The sequence below is a fragment of the Bubalus kerabau genome, unplaced genomic scaffold, assembly GCF_029407905.1.
Source record: "Bubalus kerabau isolate K-KA32 ecotype Philippines breed swamp buffalo unplaced genomic scaffold, PCC_UOA_SB_1v2 scaffold_83, whole genome shotgun sequence".
Lineage (NCBI taxonomy): Eukaryota > Metazoa > Chordata > Mammalia > Artiodactyla > Bovidae > Bubalus > Bubalus kerabau.
Window position 1 is genome coordinate 229,268 of NW_026577937.1, and position 21,092 is coordinate 250,359.

A 21,092-nucleotide genomic window follows, 5' to 3' on the forward strand; every position below is an offset into this window, starting at 1 on the left:
GAGAAGAAATAAACTTCCTGTCATTGCTCATCATCATTTATGCACTACTACTACCTGTAACACGCGTTGTATAAATAAGTGCTGGACTAGGAACTTACATTCGTGTAAACCAAGAGATGGTGAAGGGGTAAGGAAGTACAACTTACTGAATTCCTTAACGAAGGATTATGGAACTCTATGCACATGAAGTGAATGAAAGTCAAACGGTTTAGTTTAGCCACATTCTTCCTAGAGTGATGAGCTTCCACCCCACCCAATGTTAGCTCACAATTAAATCCTGCAGTCATCTGGCCTCAGTGTGTGCTTCTTGCCATCCAGAACGCAAAAGCGAGGAAGTCCTGACAAAATCGTTGCTATTTTTCTTTTTTGGATTCGTATTTTATCGCAGGGCTTGGGAAAAAGAGGGCCTAGCCTGTTTTCAGAGTTGCATCCCAAGGCTTGCTCTGGCGTGTTACCTATGTTGACAAACTGCTGATCCTGTTCAACAAAGGACAGTGATCTGCACGTCAGTATCTGTTGCTTGAGCTGGAATAGTAGGCATCCCTTCAAGTGCAGTCCTTCATGCTGAAGCAGGTCTACCTGAAGCAGTAGCATAAGATGAACACATTGATCATAGAGACATCGCATCCCATGAATTTGTAAGAATTTTTCAGGTATACCGATCATCATTGGAGGAACTGACTTGTCCCAGTAATAACTGGAGTATCCAGCATAACAACAGTTCCTTGACTAAATAATATGCTTATGGGTACTTCTTCCAGCGTTCTTTCTCCTACTTCGGTCATGAACAGGAGAAGCTGATGGCAGTGGTTCTTGAAATGTGTATCGATTCCTAGGCGGCACGGTCAGTAAATACTCTGCCTACCAGTGCAGGATATGGAAGTGATGTGGGTTTGATCCCTGGGTCGGGAAGATAACAATTCATACACTCGTATTATGTGAACAAGTTTTATACTCATGAGTGTTTTTCTTCTGTATACAGAATATATAGGTGAACTATAAAGAAAGCTGAGCGCAGAAGAATGGATGCTTTCGAACTGTGGTGTTGGAGAAAACTCTTGAGAGTCCCTTGGGTTTCAAGGAAATCCAACCAGTCCATCCTAAAGGAAATCCGTTCTGGGTGTTCATCGGAAGGACTGATAGTGAAGCTGAAACTCCAGTTTTTGGAGAGCTGACTCATTTGAAAAGACCCTGATGTTGGGAAAGACTGAAGACAGGAGGAGAAGGGGACGACAGCGGATCAGCGACCCAATGGTCATGAGTTTGGGTAAACTCTGGGGATGGACAGGGAGGTCTGGCGTGCTGCGGTTCAATGGGGGTTGCAAAAAGTCGGACACGATCAAGCGACTGAACTGAACTGAACAGAAAAACAAATGCTGTTCAAGGACACTGAAAGAACCCTGATGTTGAAAAGCAGATCTGTATTGTGAGCAATGCTTAGAAATCCCTGAGTTGACACATAGTATTATGCCTATCATCCTTGTAGTTCCCTCCATGAAATATGTTGCGAAAAGCTCTTCCTTTGTGGTATAGATTCATGAAGAAGCTAAATAGCATGAATCTTTTACATTGACAACTGTGAATTTAAATCTCCTGTGAATCCTATGTGACAACCACACATACCAACATGGTTTATTAGTATTCTATCAATATTTTTAGTCCTACTGTATTTCAACTAAAAATGTCACTATACAATGGTGCATGAAGTCAAGACATAAAATCAGGGCAAATACAAAATATTCCATCCTTTGAGAAAGGGAGCGAAAATATAATGTGCTTTGTCTATTGCATTTTTATGTATTAGATCCTTAAGTATTTTATTCACCACACCCAACTGAATGGTTCACAAATGTTTCAAAGAGGAAAGGATTACTTCTCTTTAATAATGAGGAGTTCAACTGCTCTCAAAGCAAATACCGGACAGTAATCACCATGCAGGACAAAGTTGATTATCCATATTTAGATTACTCATTCGTTAGCTTGCCAAAGGTTCTAGATCTGTTACCACATTTTTTTTACATAATACCCGCATGTGAAAGTGAAAGTGGCTCAGTGGTGCCTGACTCTGTGACCCCATGGACTATACAGCCCATGGCATTCTCTAGGCCAGAATACTGGAGTGGTAGCTTGTGCCTTCTCCAGGGAATCTTCCGGACCCAGGAATGAAACTGGAGTCTCCTGCATTCAGAAAAATCATGTCCCTTGAATTTCTAGTTTACTGTATAGGACCACGGCAATGTGATTCCATAAAATTGTTTAGTTTCCTTTACGTTTCTCTTGTTTGATATAGATAGCAGCCTTTGGTTCTATCACTAGCATTGCAAGTAAAAAGAAAAAAAATAATTAGAGCTCCAATAGTATTTTTACTGTTAACAATAAGTATAGCATAATGTGCGACCTAGCAACAGCTAGTGAGCCTAGGACTGTCTGGAACATTCTTGGATCCTGCGAGAAAACACCCTGTGTGCACCCCTTGATACCGGGCCTAGAGACCAAAATGTACATGAAAGGAAATAGTGGAGCTGACCAGAGTAATGCACCCAAACATGTCTGACAGAGTGCCGCAGCCTGCTCCTTCATGGGCAATGCCACTATAACCTAGGAATGTCATTACATGGTTCACAGATGACACGCGAGATGCTCAGCCCTGACTCTGAGTTTCGGTCCTCTGAGTAGATCTGGACGTCTCCCATTGTAGAAGCTAACCCGTTCCTTCCAAATACATGCTTGCAAACACACACCAGTTGGCTGCCTCTCCTTCCACAAGGGAGGCTTCATTTACATGCATTCTGTGAACTTCGCTTTCCAGCTGATGGACAAAACACTTATTGTAAGTATTTTCTCAGGGGCTGTTTCCCCGGGGCTGGGGCCGAGGTAAGAGACCCAAACTCATAGGGAAAGGCAAAACCACATCCACATGTCTTGGCTCTCTAGGAGAGCTCTAGTGTACATAAGCCTGTACATAAGTGAACACAGACACTCTGTGTGCATGTTGCTGCATACCCAAAATAGGGCCACAAGGAGCCTCATGCTCTCCATGCGGCGCGGAAGCTGTGCAGCCACGCAGCAGCTGAAGAATCCAACCAATTGCTCTTTTCTTACCTCTGACAGAGCTCGCATTGCCGTAGCCCTTGGCAGTTTGAAAACACTGGACCCTAACCCCTCTCAAAGTAGGCCTGGGTTCTAGTTCGAATAGAAAGTCAATAGTGGAGCTGAGGACAGGAACGAGGCAGTCATTTATCACACGCTCCCGCAGCCTGCTACTACAGGGACACTAACGCTAGAAGCTAGGAATGTCTTTGCAAGGAGCCCAAAGGACAGGGGAGAACCTCGACCCTGACTCTAATATTTCGGTCCCCTGAGCAGATCTGAGGTTCTCCCGCTGTAGAAGCTAACCCATTCCTTCCAAATACAGGCTTCCTAACACAGGGCCAGTTGGCTGCTTGCTCTTCCACGAAGCAGGCTTCCTTAACTTGCAAACTGCGAATTCCGCTTAACAGCCTGGAGGAAAATCGCTTCTTGGAAGATTTTTTTTCAGAGGCTGTATCCCCGGAGCTGGGGCCAAGCTAGGGGTCCCATACTGACAAGGGAAGGCAAAACCATATCCAATGTCTTTGCTCTGGAGGACAGCTTTGGTGAGCCTAAGTCTTTCAGGAATATTTCTGGCTCCAACAGAGTCAAATTCTGAGTGTGAAGCTGCACAGCCAAAATAGGGGAACAGAGAGCCTGATTCTCTCTGTGTAGCTTTGAAACTGTCATTCAAACAACAGCTTGAGAATCCATACAATGCTCTCCCTTACCGCTAAGAGAATTCTCATTGCTGTCGTCCTTGACAGTTTGTAGAAATCCGCACCCTAACCCTTCTCCGAGTAGTCCTGGGTCCTAGCTCGGAACAACAGGCAATGGCGGAGCTGAGGCCAGTAAGGCACAAGTGAGGTCTCACACACTCTTGCAGCCTGATCGTCCAGGAGCAGTAAGGCCTCTTTTTCCCTGCAGGAGGCTCGCTTGCCTTGCCTCCTGTGAACTGCGTTTCCCAGCCTGGGCGAAAAGCTGTTCCTGGAGATCTTTTCTCAGGGGCTGTTTCCCTGGAGCTGGGTCGGACCTCAGGGGCCCAACTCACAGGGGAAGGCAAAACCACATGGACAGGTCTATGCTCTGTAGGAGAGCTCTAGTGAACCTCATCTCTCAGGAACATTCTTGGCTTCTACAGAGACACCTCTGTGCGTGAAGCTACACACCCAACATAGTGGCAAAGGGAGTCTGATTCTCTCCGTGGGGTGCTGATGCTTTGTGGCAAAGCACCTGCTAAGAATCCATCCGCATAGGCTTCCCTCACCTTGACAGAGGTCTCATTGCTGTAGTCCTTGGCAGTTTGGAAAGAAGCAGACCCTTACCCTTCACCAAGTAGGCCCTTGTCCTTGTTTGAATGGAAAGGCAGTAGCTGAGCTGAGGCCAGTAAGGCGCCAGTCAAGTCTGACATATTCCCGATGCCTGCTCCTTCAAGGAAAATAATGCTAGAATCTGGGAATGTCTTTGCAAGGCTGGCAAAGGGCAGTCAGGAACCTCGACCCTGCCTCTGGAATTTCTATCTTCTCAGCACATCTGGAGGTCTCGGTCAGGAGAAACTAACCCATTCCTTGCAAATATAGGCTTCCAAACACAGGCCGGTTGGCTGTCTCTTCTTGCCAAAGGAAGCTTGCTTATCCCACCTCCTGCGAACTCCGCTTCCCAGCCTGGGGGATAAGAGGTTCTTGGAGATCTTTTCCCAGAGGCTGTTTCCACGGAGCAGGGGCCGATCCCAGAGACCCACACGCACAGGGGAAGGGAAAACCGCATGGACAAGTCTTTGCTCTCTAGGAGTGCTCTAGTGAACCTCAGTCTATGGGGAATGTTCTTGGCTCCAACGGGGACATCTCTGTGTGGGAAGCTGCATAGCCAACATAGAGACACAGAGACCTGATTCTCTCTGTGCAGCTTTGACGCTGTCGTTCAAACAACAAATTGAAAATCCATAGAATGCTCTCCCTTACCACTGAGAGAGTTATCATTGCTGTAGCCCTTGGCAGGTTCTGGAAATCGGCACACAAACACTTCTCCAAGTAGGCCTGGGTTCAAGTTCAGATGAACATGCAATGGCGGAGCTGAGGCCAGTAAGGCACCAGTCAGGTGTCACACACTCTGGCAGCCTGCTCCTCCAGGGACAGTAAGGCCTCTATTTCCCTTCAGGAGGCTCGCTTGCCTTACTTCCTGTGAACAGCATTTCCCAGCCTGGGCGGAAAGCTGATCCTGGAGATGTTTTCTCAGGGGCTGTTTCCCCGGAGTTGGGGCGGACCTCGGGGACCCAACTCACAGGGGAAGGCAAAACCAAATGGACAGGTCTATGCTCTGTAGGAGATCTCTAGCGAACCTCCTCTCTCAGGAACATTCTTGGCTCCTATCGAGACACCTCTGTGTGTGTAGCTACACACCCAACATAGGGGCAAATGGAGCCAGATTCTTTCCTTGGGGTGCTGATGCTTTGTGGCAAAGCACCTGCTTGAGAATCCATCCACTTAGGCTTCCCTTGCCTTCACAGAGGTCTCATTGCTGTGGCCCTTGGCAGTTTGGAAAGAAGAGGACCCTTACCCTTCATAAAGTGGGCCCTTGTCCTAGTTTGAAAGGAAACGCAAGAGCTGAGCTGAGGCCAATAAGGCGCCAGTCAAGTCTGATATATTCCCGAAGCCTGCTCCTTCATGGAAAATAACGCTGGAATCTAGGAATGTCTCTGCAAGGCTGGCAAAGGGCAGTCAGGAGCCTGCACCCTGCCTCTGGAATTACCGATTTCTGAGCAGATCTGGAGGTCTCCTTTAGGAGAATCTAACTCATTCCTTCCATATTGAGACTTCCAAAAACAGGCCGGTAGGCTGCCACTTCGTGCCCGAAGGAGGCTTGCTTTTCCTGCCTCCTATGAACCCAGCTTCCCAGGCTCTGGGAAAAGCGGATCTTGAAGATCTTTTCTCAGGGGTTGTTTCCACGGAGCTGGGGCTAAGCCCGGAGACCCAATCGCACAGGGGAAGAAAAACTACATGGACAAGTCTTTGCTCTCTAGGAGAGCTCTAGTGAACCTCAGTCTGTCAGGAACATTCTTGATTCATATGGAGACACCCCTGTGTGCGAAGCTGCGTACACAACATGGGGGCACAGAGAGCCTGATTCTCTCTGTGTAGCTTTAAAGCTGTCGTTCAAAAAACACCTTGAAAATCCATACAATGCTCTTCCTTACCCGTGACAGAGTTCTCATTCCTGTAGCCCTTGGCAGTTTTTAGAAATCTGCACCCAAACCCTTCTCCTAGTAGTCCTGGGTCCTAGTTCGGAGGAACATGCAATGGCGAAGCTGAGGCCATAAGGCACCAGTCAGGTGTCACACACTCTGGCAGCCTGATCGTCCAGGGACAGTAAGGCCTCTTTTTCCCTGCAGGAGGCTCACTTGACTTGCCTCCTGTGAGCTGCGTTTCCCAGCCTGGGGGAAAAGTGGTCCCTGGAGATCTTTTCTCAGGGGCTCCTTCCCCGGAGCTGGGGAGGACCACGAGGACCCAACTCACAGGGGAAGGCAAAACCACATGGACAGGTCTATGCTCTGTAGGAGAGCTCTAGTGAACCTCATCTCTCAGGAACATTCTGGGCTCCTATAGAGACACCTCTGTGTGTAAAGCTACACACCCAACATAGGGGCAAATGGAGCCTGATTCTCTCCCTGAGGTGCTGAGGCTTTGTGGCAAAGCACCTGCTTGAGAATCCATCCACCTAGGCTTCCCTCGCCTTGACAGAGGTCTCATTGCTGTAGCCCTTGGCAGTTTTCAAAGAAGAAGACCCTTACCCTTCATAAAGTAGGCCTTTGTCCTAGTTTGAATGGAAAGGTAATAGCTGAGCTGAGGCCAATAAGGCGCCTGTCAAGTCTGACATACTCCCGTAGCCTGCACCTTCATGGAAAATAACTCTACAATCTGGGAATGTCTTTGCAAGGCTGGCAAAGGGCAGTCAGGAACCAGCACCCTGCCTCTGGAATAACTGACTTCTGAGCAGATCTGGAGGTCTCCTTTAGGAGAAGCTAACCCATTCCTTCCAAAGAGAGGCTTCCAAACACAGGCTAGTTGGCTGCCTCTACTTGCCCGAAGGAGGCTTGCTTGTTCCGCTTCCTGTGAACTCTGCTTCCCGCCTGTGGGAAAAGTGGTTCTTGGAGATCTTTTTTCAGGGGCTATTTCAACTGAGTTGGAGCCGAGCCTGGAGACCCACATGCACAGAGGAAGGCAAAACCACATGGACAAGTCTTTGCTCTGTGGGAGAACTCTAGTTAACCTCAGTATGTGAGGAAAGTCTTGGATTCTAAGGGGATACCTCTGTGTGTGAAGCTGCGTACCCAACAAGGGGGCACACAGAGCCTGATTCTCTCTTTGCAGCTTTGAAGCTGTCGTTCAAACAACAGCTTGAGAATCCATACAATGCTCTCCCTTACCTCTGAGAGAGTTCTCATTGCTGTAGCCCTTGGCAGTTTTTACAAATCCGCACCCAAACCCTTCTCCAAGTAGGCCTGGGTCCTGGTTTGGATGGCCATGCAATGGCGGAGCTGAGGCAAATAAGGCACCAGTCAGGTGTCACACACTCTGGCAGCCTGCTCCTCCAGGGACAGTAAGGCCTCTTTTTCCCTGCAGGAGGCTCGCTTGCCTTGCCTCCTGTGAACTGCGTTTCCCAGCCTGGGCGAAAAGCGGTTCCTGGAGATCTTTTCTCAGGGGCTCTATCCCCAGAGCTGGGGTGGACCTCGGGGACCCATCTCACAGGGGAAGGCAAAACCACATGGACAGGTCTATGCTCTGTAGGAGACGTTAGTGAGTCCCATCTCTTAGGAACATTCCTGGCTCGTACAGAGACACCTCTGTGTGTAAAGCTACACACCGAACATAGGGGCACAGGGAGCCTGATTCTCTCCGTGGGGTGCTGATGCTTTGTGGCAAAGCACCTGTTTGAGAAGCCATCCGCTTTCGCTTCCCTCGCCTTGACAGAGGTCTCATTGCTGTGTCTCTTGGCAGTTTGGAAAACAGCAGACCCTTACCCTTTACCAAGTAAGCCCTGATCCTAGTTTGAAAGGAAAGGCAATAGCTGAGCTGAGGCCAGTAAGGCACCTGTCAACTCTGACATATTCCCGATGCCTGCTCCTTCATGGAAAATAACGCTAGAATCTAGGAATGTCTTTGCAAGGCTGGCAAAGGGCAGTCAGGAACCTCGACCCTGCCTCTGGAATATCTATCTTCTGAGCAGATCTGGAGGTCTCGTTCTGGAGAAGCTAACCCATTCCTTGCAAATAGAGGCTTCCAAACACAGGCCGGTTGGCTGCCTCTTCTTGCCCGAAGGAGGCTTGCTTTTCCTGCCTCCGATGATCCCTGGTTCCCAGCATGGGGGAAAAGCAGATCTTGGAGATCTTTGCTCAGGGGTTGTTTCCACGGAGCTGGGGCTGTGCCCGGAGACCCACACGTACAGGGGAAGGCAAAACCACATGAACAAGTCTTTGCTCTCTAAGAGAGCTCTAGTGAACCTCAGTCTTTGACGAACGTTCTTGGCTCCTATGGGCACACCTCTGTGTGTGAAACTGCGTACCAAACATGGGGGCAGAGAGCCTGATTCTCTCTGTGAAGGTTTAATGCTGTCGTTCAGAAAACAGCTTGAGAATCCATACAATTCTCGCTCTTACCTCTGAGAGAGTTCTCATTGCAGTAGCCCTTGGCAGTTTGTAGAAATCTGCACCTAAACCCTTCTCCAAGTAGGCCTGAGTCCCAGTTCGGAGGAACAAGCAATGGCGGAGCTGAGACCAGTATGGCACCAGTCAGTTTTCACACACTCTGGCAGCCTGCTCCTCCAGGGACAGTAAGGCTTCTTTTTCTCTGCAGGAGGCTCACTTGCCTTACTTCCTGTGAACAGCTTTTCCCAGCCTGGGCGAAAAGCTGTTCCTGGAGATCTTTCCTGAGGGGCTGTTTTCCCGGAGCTGGGGCGGACCTCGGGGACCCTACTCACAGGGGAAGGCGAAACCACATGGATAGGTGAGCACTCTGTAGGAGAGCTCTTGTGAACCTCATCTCTCAGGAACATTCTTGGCTCCTGTAGAGACACCACTGTGTGTGAAGCTACACACCCCCACATAGGGGCAAATGGAGCCTGATTCTCTCCGTGGGGTGCTGATGCTTGGTGGCAAAGAACCTTCTTGAGAATCCATCCGCTTACACTTCCCTCGCATTTACGGAGGTCTCATTGCTGTAGCCCTCGGCAGTTTGGAAAGAAGAAGACCCTTACCCTTCATAAAATAGGGCCTTGTCCTAGTTTGAATGGAAAGGCAATAGCTGAGCTGAGGCCAATAAGGCGCCAGTCAAGTCTGATATATTCCTGAAGCCTGCTTCTTCAGGAAGATAACAGTAGAATCTAGGAATGTCTTTGCAAGGCTGGCAAAGGGCAGTCAGGACCCTGCACACTGCCTCTGGAATTACCGACTTCTGAGCAGATCTGGAGGTCTCCTTTGGGAGAAGCTAACCCATTCTTCCAAATAGGGGCTTCCAAACGCAGGCCGCTTGGCTGCCTCTTGCTGTCTGAAGGAGACCTGCTTTTCCCGCCTCCTATGAACCCCACATCCCAGCCTCTGGGAAAAGCGGATCTTGAAGATCTTTTCTCAGGGTTTGTTTCCACGGAGCTGGGGCCGAGCCTGGAGCCCCAAACGCACAGGGGAAGAAAAACCACATGGACAAGTCTTTGCTCTCTAGGAGAGCTCTAGTGAACCTCACTCTGTCAGGAACCTTCTTGTTTCCTATGGAGACACCCCTGTCTGTGAAGCTGTGTACCGAACATGGAGACACAGAGTCTGATTCTCTCTGTGCAGCTTTGAAGCTGTCGTTCAAACAACAGCTTGAAAATCCATACAATGCCCTTCCTTACCCGTGACACAGTTCTCATTGTTATACCCCTTGGCAGTATTTAGAAATCCATACACAAACCCTTCTCCTAGTAGGCCTGGGTCCTAGTTCGGAGGAACATGCAATGGCGGAGCTGAGGTCAGTAAGGCACCAGTCAGGTCTCACACACTCTTGTAGCCTGATCGTCCAGGGACAGTAAGGCCTGTTGTGCCCTGCAGGAGGCTTGCCAGCCTGGGGGAATAGCGGTCCCAGGAGATCTTTTCTCAGGGGCTCCTTTCCCTGAGCTGGGGCGGACCTCGGGGACCCAACTCACAGGGCAAGGCAAAACCATATGGACAGGTCTATGCTCTGTAGCAAACCTCTAGTGAACCTCATCTCTCAGGAACATTCTTGGCTCCTATAGAGACACCTCTGTGTGTGAAGCTGCGTAACTAACATAGGGGCACAGAGAGCCTCATTCTCTCTCTTCATTTTGACGCTGTCATTCAGAAAACAGCTTGAGAATCCACATAATGCTCTCCCTTACCGCTGAGAGAATTCTCACTGCTATAGCCCTTGGCACTTTGTAGAAACCCGCACCCAAACGCTTCTCCAAGTAGGCCTGGGTCCTAGCTCGGATGAACAGGCAATGGCGGAGCTGAGGCCAGTAAGGCAACAGTCAGGTTTCACACACTCTGGCAGCCTGCTCCTCCAGGGACAGTAAGGCCTCTTTTTCTCTGCAGGAGATTCGCTTGCCTTACTTCCTGTGAACAGCGTTTCCCAGCCTCAGCGAAGCGGTTCCTGGAGATCTTTTCTCAGGCACAGTTTCCCCGGATGTGTGGCGGACCTCGGGGACCCAACTCACAGGGGAAGGCAAAACCACATGGACAGGTCTATGCTCTGTAGGAGAGGTTTAGTGAACCTAATCTCTCAGGAACATTCTTGGCTCCTATAGAGACAACTCTGTGTGTGAAGCTACACTCCCAACATTGGGGCACAGGGAGCTTGATTCTCTCCGTGGGGTGCTGATGCTTTGTAGTAAAGCACCTGCTTGAGAATCCATCCTCTTAGGCTTCCCTCGCCTTGACAGAGGTCTCATTGCTGTAGCCCTTGGCAGTTGGCAAAGAAGAAGACCCTTACCCTTCATAAAGTAGGCCCTTGTCCTAGTTTGAATGGAAAGGAAATAGCTGAGCTGAGGCCAATAAGGAGCCAGTCCCGTCTGACACATTCCCGATGCCTGCTCCTTCATGGAATATAACTCTAGAATCTAGGAATGTCTTTGCAAGGCTGGCAAAGGGCAGTCAGGAACCAGCACCCTGCCTCTGGAATTACCGACTTCTGAGCAGATCTGGAGGTCTCCTTTAGGAGAAGCTAACCCATTCCTTCCAAATAGAGGCTTCAAAACACAGGCAGGTTGGCTGCCTTTCGTGCCCGAAGGAGGCTTGCTTTTCTCTCCTCCTATGAACCCCAGTTCCCAGCCTCTGGGAAAAGTGGATCTTGAAGATATTTTCTCAGGGGTTGTTTCCACGGAGCTGGGGCCGAGCCCGGAGACCCAAAGCCACAGGGGAAGGCAAGACCACATGGAGACGTCTATGCTCTGCAGCAGACCTCTAGTGAACCTCATCTCTCAGGAGCATTCTTGGCTCCTATAGAGACACCTGTGTGTGTGAAGCTGCATACCTAACATAGGGGGACAGAGAGCCTGATTCTCTCTGTTCATTTTGATGCTGTCGTTCAGAAAACAGCTTGAGAATCCATACAGTGCTCTCCCTTACCGCTGAGAGAATTCTCACTGCTGTAGCCCTTGGCACTTTGTAGAAATCCGCACCCAAACGCTTCTCCAAGTAGGCCTGGGTCCTAGCTCGGATGAACAGGCAATGGCGGAGCTGAGGCCAGTAAGGCAGCAGTCAGGTTTCACACACTCTGGCAGCCTGCTCCTCCAGGGACAGTAAGGCCTCTTTTTCTCTGCAGGAGATTCGCTTGCCTTACTTCCTGTGAACAGCGTTTCCCAGCCTCAGTGAAGCAGTTCCTGGAGATCTTTTCTCAGGCACAGTTTCCCCGGATGTGTGGCGGACCTCGGGGACCCAACTCACAGGGGAAGGCAAAACCACATGGACAGGTCTATGCTCTGTAGGAGAGGTTTAGTGAACCTAATCTCTCAGGAAAATTCTTGGCTCCTATAGAGACAACTCTGTGTGTGAAGCTACACTCCCAACATTGGGGCACAGGGAGCTTGATTCTCTCCATGGGGTGCTGATGCTTTGTGGCAAAGCACCTGCTTGAGAATCCATCCTCTTAGGCTTCCCTCGCCTTGACAGAGGTCTCATTGCTGTAGCCCTTGGCAGTTGGCAAAGAAGAAGACCCTTACCCTTCATAAAGTAGGCCCTTGTCCTAGTTTGAATGGAAAGGCAATAGCTGAGCTGAGGCCAATAAGGAGCCAGTCCCGTCTGACACATTCCCGAAGCCTGCTCCTTCATGGAAAATAACTCTAGAACCTAGGAATGTCTTTGCAAGGCTAGCAAAGGGCAATCAGGAACCAGCACCCTGCCTCTGGAATTACCGACTTCTGAGCAGATCTGGAGGTCTCCTTTAGGAGAAGCTAACCCATTCCTTCCAAATAGAGGCTTCAAATCACAGGCAGGTTGGCTGCCTTTTCGTTCCCGATGGAGGCGTGTTTTTCTATCCTCCTACGAACCCCAGTTCCCAGACACTGGGAAAAGCAGATCTTGAAGATATTTTCTCAGGGGTTGTTTCCACGGAGCTGGGGGCGAGCCCGGAGACCCAAACGCACAGGAGAAGGCAAGACCACATGGACAAGTCTTTGCTCTTTAGTATAGCTCTAGTGAACCTCACTCTGTCAGGAACTTTCTTGATTCCTACGGAGACACACCTGTGTGTGAAGCTGCATGCCCAACATAGGGGCACAGAGAGCCTGATTCCCCCTGTGCAGCGCTGAGTCTGGGCGGCTAAGCAACAGCTGGGAATGCAGCCTGGGGCGCTTCCCTTCCCTCTGACAGAGCTCTCCTTCGGGACCTAAGCCCTCTGCAAGGAGGCATGGATCATAGGTGCAAAGGGAAGGGAAGAGCGGAGCTGAGGCGAGTAAGGCGCCCGCCAGTCACGTCTCCCCCACTTCCGCAGTCTGTTCCTTCCCCTGCGCGAAAGCTAGAAGCTGGGAAGGGCTTGGCGAGGCTCGCTCAGGCAGAGCAGCATCTCGACAGGGGCTCTGTCCTATCGCGCCTGGGCACAGATCTGCAGCTCCGCCGGTGTGAAGCTCATTCGGTCCTTTCCAATACAGGCTTGCAAGAACCCGCCAACGGCCTAACTCATCTCTCCCGCGTGCTGGGACTGGGCATCCAGGCCTGGGCACAAAGCACTGCCTGGAGCTCTTTGCTAAGGGGCTGGTTCCCCTACGCTGGGGCTGTGCTAGGGAGCCCAAACGCACAAGTCAAGGCCCCAAAACACATCCACACGTCTCTGCTCTGCAACAGAGCTCCAGGGAAGCCCAGTCTGGCAGGCGCTTTCTGGGCACAAACGGAGGAACACTCTGGCTGTGGAGCTCCCTCCCCAAGGCTGGGGCACTAGGACCCTGATTCCCTCCGTTTAGCGCTGAGTCTGGGTTGCCTAGCAACAGCTTGGGAACGCAGCCTGGGGCACTTCCCTTCCCTCCGACAGAGCTCTCCTTGCGGTAGGCCTTGGTAGTTTGCATACAATAGGGCAATAAGCCCTCTGCAAGTTGGCCTGGCTCCTAGGTCCAAAGGGCAGGCCAGAGCGGAGCTGAGGCTGTCAGGCTCCAGACACATCTCCCACACTCCTACATCCTGCTCCTATCCGGGCGTGAACGCTAGAAATTGGTAAGGTACCGGGAGCGTGGCAGGGGCGGGGCGAAACAGGGCGGCGCGGGGCGGGTTTCCGGTCGGGAGGGGGTGGGAAGCGGTCCCAGTTGTGCTCTCGGGGGTCCCCACTGCGGCTGGAAATGTACCGGGAGCGAGGCAGGGGCGGGGCGAAACCGGGCGGCGCGGGGCCGTTTTCCGGTCGGGAGGGGGTGGGAAGCAGTCCCAGTAGTGCTCTCGGAAGTGGCCACTGCGGCTGGAAACGCGCCGGGACCGCACCGGGGCGGGGTAAACTCCGGCTGCGCGGGTGGAGATTACGATGGCTGTAGGTGGGGGTCGGTCCCAGTTGTGCTCCCGGGGGTCGCCACTGCGGCTGGGAACGCGCCGGGAGCGCGGCAGGGGCGGGGCGAACCCTGGCGCGAGGGGAGGGGGTCCGGTTGTGGCGGGGTTGGCTCTTGGCGGGGATGGGGAGGGCTTCCCAGTTGTGCTCTCAGGGGTCTCCACTGAGGCTGGGAACACCCATTTCGTCCGCTCCTGGGTCCCCAAGGATCGCCATCCCGTGGGTGCAGCGGAGGGCTGCGGACCACTGGTAAGGGCACTGGGACTGCGTGGAGCAGGGAACCACGTATTCCGCCGTCTGTTGGTACATTCTCGGAGCTCCCCAACCTGGCGGTCGCAGAAAGGCCTCGCCTTTGGGGTCAAGGCCTTTACCGCTCCACCCCTTTGCTGAAAAGTCTCAGAGTCTGCGCGGGTTTCCCAAGCAGCCTAGTGTCCGCTAGAAGTCCAAGGGACAGAACCCTGAACTCTGGCCGGCTGGCCCAGCCCTGCTTCTGGCACTTTGTAGGCCAGCGGGCCCTTGAGCACCTACTGGGATGGGAAAGGGAAGGGTCCACGGATTGCACCCTAGAAACTTAGTAGGGTGCATGGATTTCAAACCCTGGTGGCCGCCCAGGCAGCAAAGAAGGGGGGAGGGTACCTTGCTGCCCTTTCATGTCAGAATCTGTGGCTGTCCTGCTGCGTGGGCCTTTTCATGGGGACCCTGTGGAAGAAAAGTTTGGTGTTTTGGAACTGAATAATTAGAACGTGTAAAAAGTTTAAATTATGTGGTGGTGTAATTAAAACAAAACCAAGCTACAAGTGTTTTTCAAATGGAGTTCCTAATATTGAAGGCCTTTTTCCTTCCACTGTGGCATTTATCAAGAAGTGTGCGGGATATTTTTTTTTTTTAAGAAAAGTGTTTGACGTGAGGGAAACAGGAAACCCAGAGGTGCCCCTGTAGTTTGGGGAAGGCCTAAGGAGGTCACTTGGAAATGCTGCTTGCTGTGGGGTGGGGCAGATTGGCTGTGCAGGCTTGTCCTTTGCATGCATGTTCTTGTGTGTGGAAACCCAGCTCGAGCCATCTCCTGATGTGTAAGCATTTCGCACACAAACTTTGAGCTAAGCAATGCTTTTTTTTCCTGAGGAAATGTTTGTCTTAAGTGATATAAATATCCTATGTATTTCCGCTAGACTCTGGCTTCAGGTCCGTTCCCCCAAAAGGCTCAGAAGCAACTTGAAAAAAACAGTATGTTTTCCTCCTAGCTTGTTCTCCTTATCTATATTAAGGAAATGATATATTTGCCTTGAATACTGCCTTTCTTCAAGATTCAGGTCTATCAAATTTTGGCCCGGGATGACTCACCTGCTGCCAATGTTATCTCAAGGCATATCGTGGGGGAGGGGCCTGCTGCAATTACCTGAGACAGTGCCTTTCTTTCCTTAGCTGACTGATAGTGCCTGTAGAATACCTGGCTAGAACCCAGCAGGGTGTACATCCAGCCTCAAGACTAAGTCAGCAGCTTTCTCTATCTCTTTTATACTTTAATAACAATTGATGATACAAAAGCTCTGAGCGATCAAACCATATCGAATATTTATTTCAGATTGAAGATGCATTCCATGTGATTGCCATCTTAAGTCTTTCCATCATTATGGAATATCTGTCCATGTATTCAGGATAGTTTTCAGCCAGGGTGTATAATTTCCAGTGTGCCAGTCTTGTCATCATCGTTAATACATGGCAAAGTGTTGTATTCATGTTGACATTATTGAAAGGGAATTTTTTAAAATTCCTTTTCAGATTATTATCTGCTAATGTTTACAGAGAAAACTGTGTAATCATTCGTTTTTATCAGTTTGGACAGCTTGAGAGTTTCTTTAATTTCTTTCCTTTCTCATATTTAAGATTTTCCAGGCACATACATGTACTACCTCACCCCTAAACTCAGTCATGTGCTCAAAGAACTTCTGTCCTTATTTTTTGCAACATGAATTCGTTTTGATTATTCTGGGTCTCTGCTGCAAGATGGAAGTCGCTAGGACCTCTGGACTGCAGTCTGCCATCTCTTACTGACCTCTTGTTGACCTCTGCAGAATCCTGGTTGGTGGGAGCTTGTTAGTTCCTTGTTCCTTTACCAGGACCTCCTGTGGTAAGTGGTTTCTCTTCTCTGTTGCCTGGTAAGGGTGGATGGTCATTGGCATCCCAAAGCTAGCTTGAAGTCAATTATTTAGGCAGGCTTCTGCATAGATATGGGAGAAGGCAATGGTACCCCACTCCAGGACTCTTGCGTGGAAAATCCCACGGACAGAGGAGCCTGGTAGGCTGCAGTCCATGGGGTCGCTAAGAGTCGGACACCACTGAGCGACTTCACGTTCATTTTCACTTTCATGCATGGGAGGAGGAAATGGCAACCCACTCCAGTGTTCTTGCCTAGAGAAACCCAGGGACTGCGGGACCTGGTGGGCTGCCATGTATGGGGTCGCACAGAGTCGGACACGACTGAAACGACTTAGCAGCAGCAGCAGAAGCAGTGCATTGAAATCAAAAGGGTTGAGAACAGTCAGGTAGGATCACATATGTCACCGTGAAACACTACTTCTCCACGTAGCCAAAGCTAACCAAAGATTTCTGTTCTAGGTCAACCTAGAAGACATCACTTAAGAGGTAAAGAAACTGAAACTCCATTAGGAAAGGCAGTTCAACATCTCAAGAAAACTTCTGCTAGGCACAGAACCCTTTTCTGGAGGTCCACTTTCCCTACAACCTCCTTATCCCATTCTGTACCCATTCCTTTGCTTCTCCCATCCTGAAACTTCCACCTGTAAGACAGAACTACTTCGTTTTCCTTCCTCAAGTGTCAATGCATTCCACATACCTTCTTATAAAAACAAGTCATACATTTCACTTCAGCAACCAAGAACTGACTTTTATATTGGCGTTCAATATAGTGCACTCCCTTCCCCCACCCCCAAGAATAGAACAAAACAAAACAAAACAATTGCTTTCTTACATTTAACATGTCAGGATGGTGCCAGACAAGATTCATGGAGAGTCAAAAATCTCTTTTGTTTCTGTGTAAAAGGGAGGTCCTTTCAGAACTTTCATTACTTTGGAAATGACCTAGCTATGAAATACACTGTCGTCACTTAGTTTAGCACAAGGATAGAAACTCGGGGAACCAAAACACCTGGAGAAACGTTTTTCAGTTCAGTTCAGTTCAGTTGCTCAGACGTGTCTGACTCTTTGGGACCCGGTGGCCTGCAGGATGCCAGGCTTCCGTGTCCGTCACCAACTCCAGGGGCTTGCTCAAACTCATCTCCATCAGGTCAGTGATGCCATCCAACCATTGTATCCTCTGTCGTCCCCTTCTCCTCTGCCTTCAGTCAAGACTATGAGAGGCAGATATTTTAGAGTATAATCATTGTTAAGAGTTTGTCTAAAAGCTCATATCACATTTACATTTTTCACTTTTGATGTTGTCGTTTCCAGGTACTTTCTTGCTGACAGGCTTGTGACAGATATAACAATAGAGCAATTTTTACCTCAAAGGAAACCTAGGCACTATGAACATGTTGTGCTCAATGTTGTTGACTCTTAGACATGTCTATAGTGGAGGAGCAAAACCAAAAATACTAGATATTTCATATTGACTAGTTCCCAGTTCACGGGACTCTGACGTTCATTTAGGTCAATGTTTTCTTGTATTTCCAGCGGTTTGATTTGGAAGCGCTGCCTTGTCTTGAGACCATTGAAATCAGAACTCAGAACTTGAGCAATATTATCAAAAACCACAAGGCTCACACTGACACATACCTAAATCCAGAGAGAGAGACAAGACATCTTCCAGTTTTCCGCCTGAGATTTAAAATATTTCTTTGAGCCGGTCTCCTGGGGAGTGGGGGATGGGGGTGGGGGTGGGGGTGGCAGCGAGGCAGGCTTGGGTAACAAGCTAATTGTTGGTCATTGCATATGCAAAGAACCAGCTTTCCCGGTTCCAAGGAAAAAAGTTTCCTTGGTAACCAACTTTGTCTGGTTCTATAGACTCTCATGGCCCTCCTAGGTCAGGTCACCTTGCCTTGCTGTAGTCCTCGTTTGATCCCTAAATCATAGACAGCTTGGATTGTCCCTGTGGGGTGGATGTATTGTCCTCCTGTTTGAACTGGCGGCAGTAGCCAGAGCCTCTCCTGGAACCGGGCGTGGGGGCGGGGCTCACCGGGAGCCCCCGGTGAAGGTGAGCAGCGCGCCGCGCCAGGAGTGGGGCGAACCCTGGCGGCGTGGGTCGGGGTTCCGGTGGGGAGGGGGTGGGGGGCGGTCTCAGTTGTGTTCTCCGGGGTCCCCACTGCGGCTGGGAAGGCAACGGGAGCGCGGCAGGGGCGGGGCGAACCCGGGCGGCGCGGGGCGGGGTCCGGTCTCGGCTGGGGTCGGCTCCTGGCGGGGGTGGGGGAGGGCTTCCCAGTTGTGCTCTCGGGGGTCGCCATTGCGGCTGGGCACGCCCATTTCGTGCGCTCCTGGGTCCCCAAGGATCGGCATCCAGTGGGCGCAGCGGAGGGGTGCGGACCACGGGTCAGGGCACTGGGACTGCGTGGAGCAGGGAACCACGTATTCCGCCCTCTGTTGGCACATTCTCGGAGCTCCCCCACCTGGCGGTCGCAGAAAGGCCTCGCCTTTGGGGTCAAGGCCTTTACCGCTCCACCCCTCTGCTGAAAAATCTCCGAGTCTGCGCGGGTTTCCCAAGCAGCCTAGTGTCCGCTGGAAGTCCAAGGGACAGAACCCTGAATCTTGGCTGGCTGGCCCAGCCCTGCTTCTGGCACTTTGTAGGCCAGCGGGCCCTGGAGCACCTGCTGGGAGGGGAAAGGGAAGGGTCCACGAATTGCACCCTAGAAACTTAGTAGGGTGCATGGATTTCAAACCCTGGTGGCCGCCCAGGCAGCAAAGAAGGGGGGAGGGCATCTTGCTGCCCTTTCATGGCCGAATCTGTGGCTGTCCTGCTGCGTGGGCCTTTTCAAGGGGACCTTGTGCAATAAAAGTTTGGTATTTTGGAACTGAATGATTAGAACTTGTAAAAAGTTTAAATTATGTGGTGGTGTAATTCAACACAAAACCAAACCAAACCAAGCTCCAAGTGTTTGGCACAGGGAGGTTTCAATATTGAAGGCCTGTTTTCCTTCCACTGTGGCATTCTATCAAGAAGTGTGCGGGATTTTTTTTTTTTTTTTTTTAAAGAAAAGTGTTCGAAGTGAGGGAAACAGGAAACCCAGAGGTGCCCCTGTAGTTTGGGGAAGGCCTTAGGAGGTCACTTGGAAATGCTGCTGGCTGTGGGGAAAGGGGGAAGATGGGCTGTGCAGGCTTGTCCTTTGCATGCATGTTCTTGTGTGTGGAAACCCAACTCGGAGCCATCTCCTGATGCGTAAGCATTTCGCAGACAAACCTTGAGCTAAGCAATGCCTTTGTTCCTAAGGAAATGTTTGTCTTAAGCGATGTACATATCCTATGGATTTCCGCTGGACTCTGGCTTCAGGTGGGTTCCCCCAATAGGCTCAGAAACGACTTGAACAAAACAGTATGTTTTCCTCCTACCTTGTTCTCCTCATCTATGTTAAGGAAATGGTATAGTTGCCTGGAATACTGCCTTTCTTCAAGATTCATGTCAATCAGTTTTTGGCCCCGGAGGACTCACCTGCTGCCAATGTGACCTCAAGGCATGTCGTGGGGGAGGGGCCTGGTGCCATTCCCGGAGACAGTGCCTTTCTTTCCTGAGCTGACTGCTAGTGCCTGTAGAATATCTGGCTAGAGCCCAGCAGGGCGTACACCCCGCCTCAAGTCTAAGTCAGCAGCTTTCTCTATCTCTTTTATACTTTAATAACAGTTGATGGCACAAAAGCTCTGAGCGATCAACTCATATCGAATCTTCATTTCAGATTGAAGATGCATTCCATGGGATTGCCATCTTAAGTCTTTCCATCGTTATGGAATATCTGTCCATGTATTCAGGATAGTTTTCAGCCAGGGTGTATAAGTTCCAGCGTGCCGGTCTTGTCATCGTCATTACATCCATGGCAAAGTGTGGTATTCATGTTGACATTATTGAAAGGGAATTTTTTTAATTTCCTTTTCAGATTATTATCTGCTAATGTATACAGAGAAAACTGTGTAATCATTCGTTTTTATCAGTTTGGACAGCTTGAGAGTTGTCTTTAATTTCTTTCCTTTCTTATACTTTAGGATTTTCCGGGCACATACATGTACTGCCTCACCCCTAATCTCAGTCATGTGTGCAAAGAACTTCTGTCCTTTTATTTGTTTATTTATTTGTTGCAACATTGAATTCGTTTGGACTATGCTGGGTCTCTGCTGCAAGATGGAAGTCGCTAGGACCTCTGGACTGCAGTCTGCCATCTCTTACTGACCTCTTGTTGACCTCTGCAGAATCCTGGTTGGTGGGAGCTTGTTAGTTCCTTGTTCCTTACCAGGACCTCCTGTGGTAAGTGTTTTCTCTTCTCTGTTGCCTGGTAAGGGTGGATGGTCATTGGCATCCCAAAGCTAGCTAGAAGTCAGTGATTTAGGCAGGCTTGCGCATAGATATGGGAGAAGGCAATGGCACCCCACTCCAGGACTCTTGCGTGGAAAATCCCATGGACGGAGGAGCCTGGTAGGCTGCAGTCCATGGGGTCGCTAAGAGTCGGACACCACTGAGCGACTTCACGTTCACTTTTCACTTTCATGCATGGGAGGAGGAAATGGCAACCCCCTCCAGTGTTCTTGCCTAGAGAACCCCAGGAACTGCGGGGCCTGGTGGGCTGCCGTCTACGGGGTCGCACAGAGCCGGACACGACTGAAGCGACTTAGCAGCGGCGGCGGCGGCGGCGGCAGCAGCAGCAGAAGCAGTGCATCGATATCAAAAGGGTTGAGAACAGTCAGGTAGGATCACATATGTCACCGTGAAACACTACTTCTCCACGTAGCCAAAGCTAACCAAAGATTTCTGTTCTAGGTCCACCTAGAAGAGATCACTTAAGAGGTAAAGAAACTGAAACT

The 21,092-nt window shown here is 50.2% G+C and overlaps 2 long non-coding RNA genes across 18 annotated transcripts in view; both read left to right on the plus strand.

Annotated features, from left to right (window-relative positions):
* Positions 1-1,790, plus strand: part of LOC129641162 (uncharacterized) — a 33,432-nt gene extending 31,642 nt beyond the window's left edge. For all 8 annotated transcript variants that reach the window (XR_008709135.1, XR_008709128.1, XR_008709132.1 and 5 more), the window contains one exon: positions 983-1,790. This is a non-coding gene — a long non-coding RNA (uncharacterized LOC129641162). The remainder of the gene's footprint in view (positions 1-982) is intronic.
* An 11,323-nt stretch (positions 1,791-13,113) lies between these two features.
* LOC129641161 (uncharacterized) overlaps positions 13,114-21,092 on the plus strand; it is a 62,732-nt gene continuing 54,753 nt past the window's right edge. Inside the window, exons 1-2 of one of the 10 annotated variants that reach the window (XR_008709121.1) lie at positions 13,114-13,759; positions 16,151-16,206. This is a non-coding gene — a long non-coding RNA (uncharacterized LOC129641161). Of the gene's footprint in view, positions 13,760-13,939; positions 14,074-16,150; positions 16,207-21,092 lie in introns of those variants that run through there. The other 9 variants (XR_008709119.1, XR_008709116.1, XR_008709117.1 and 6 more) reach the window with 9 other exon arrangements.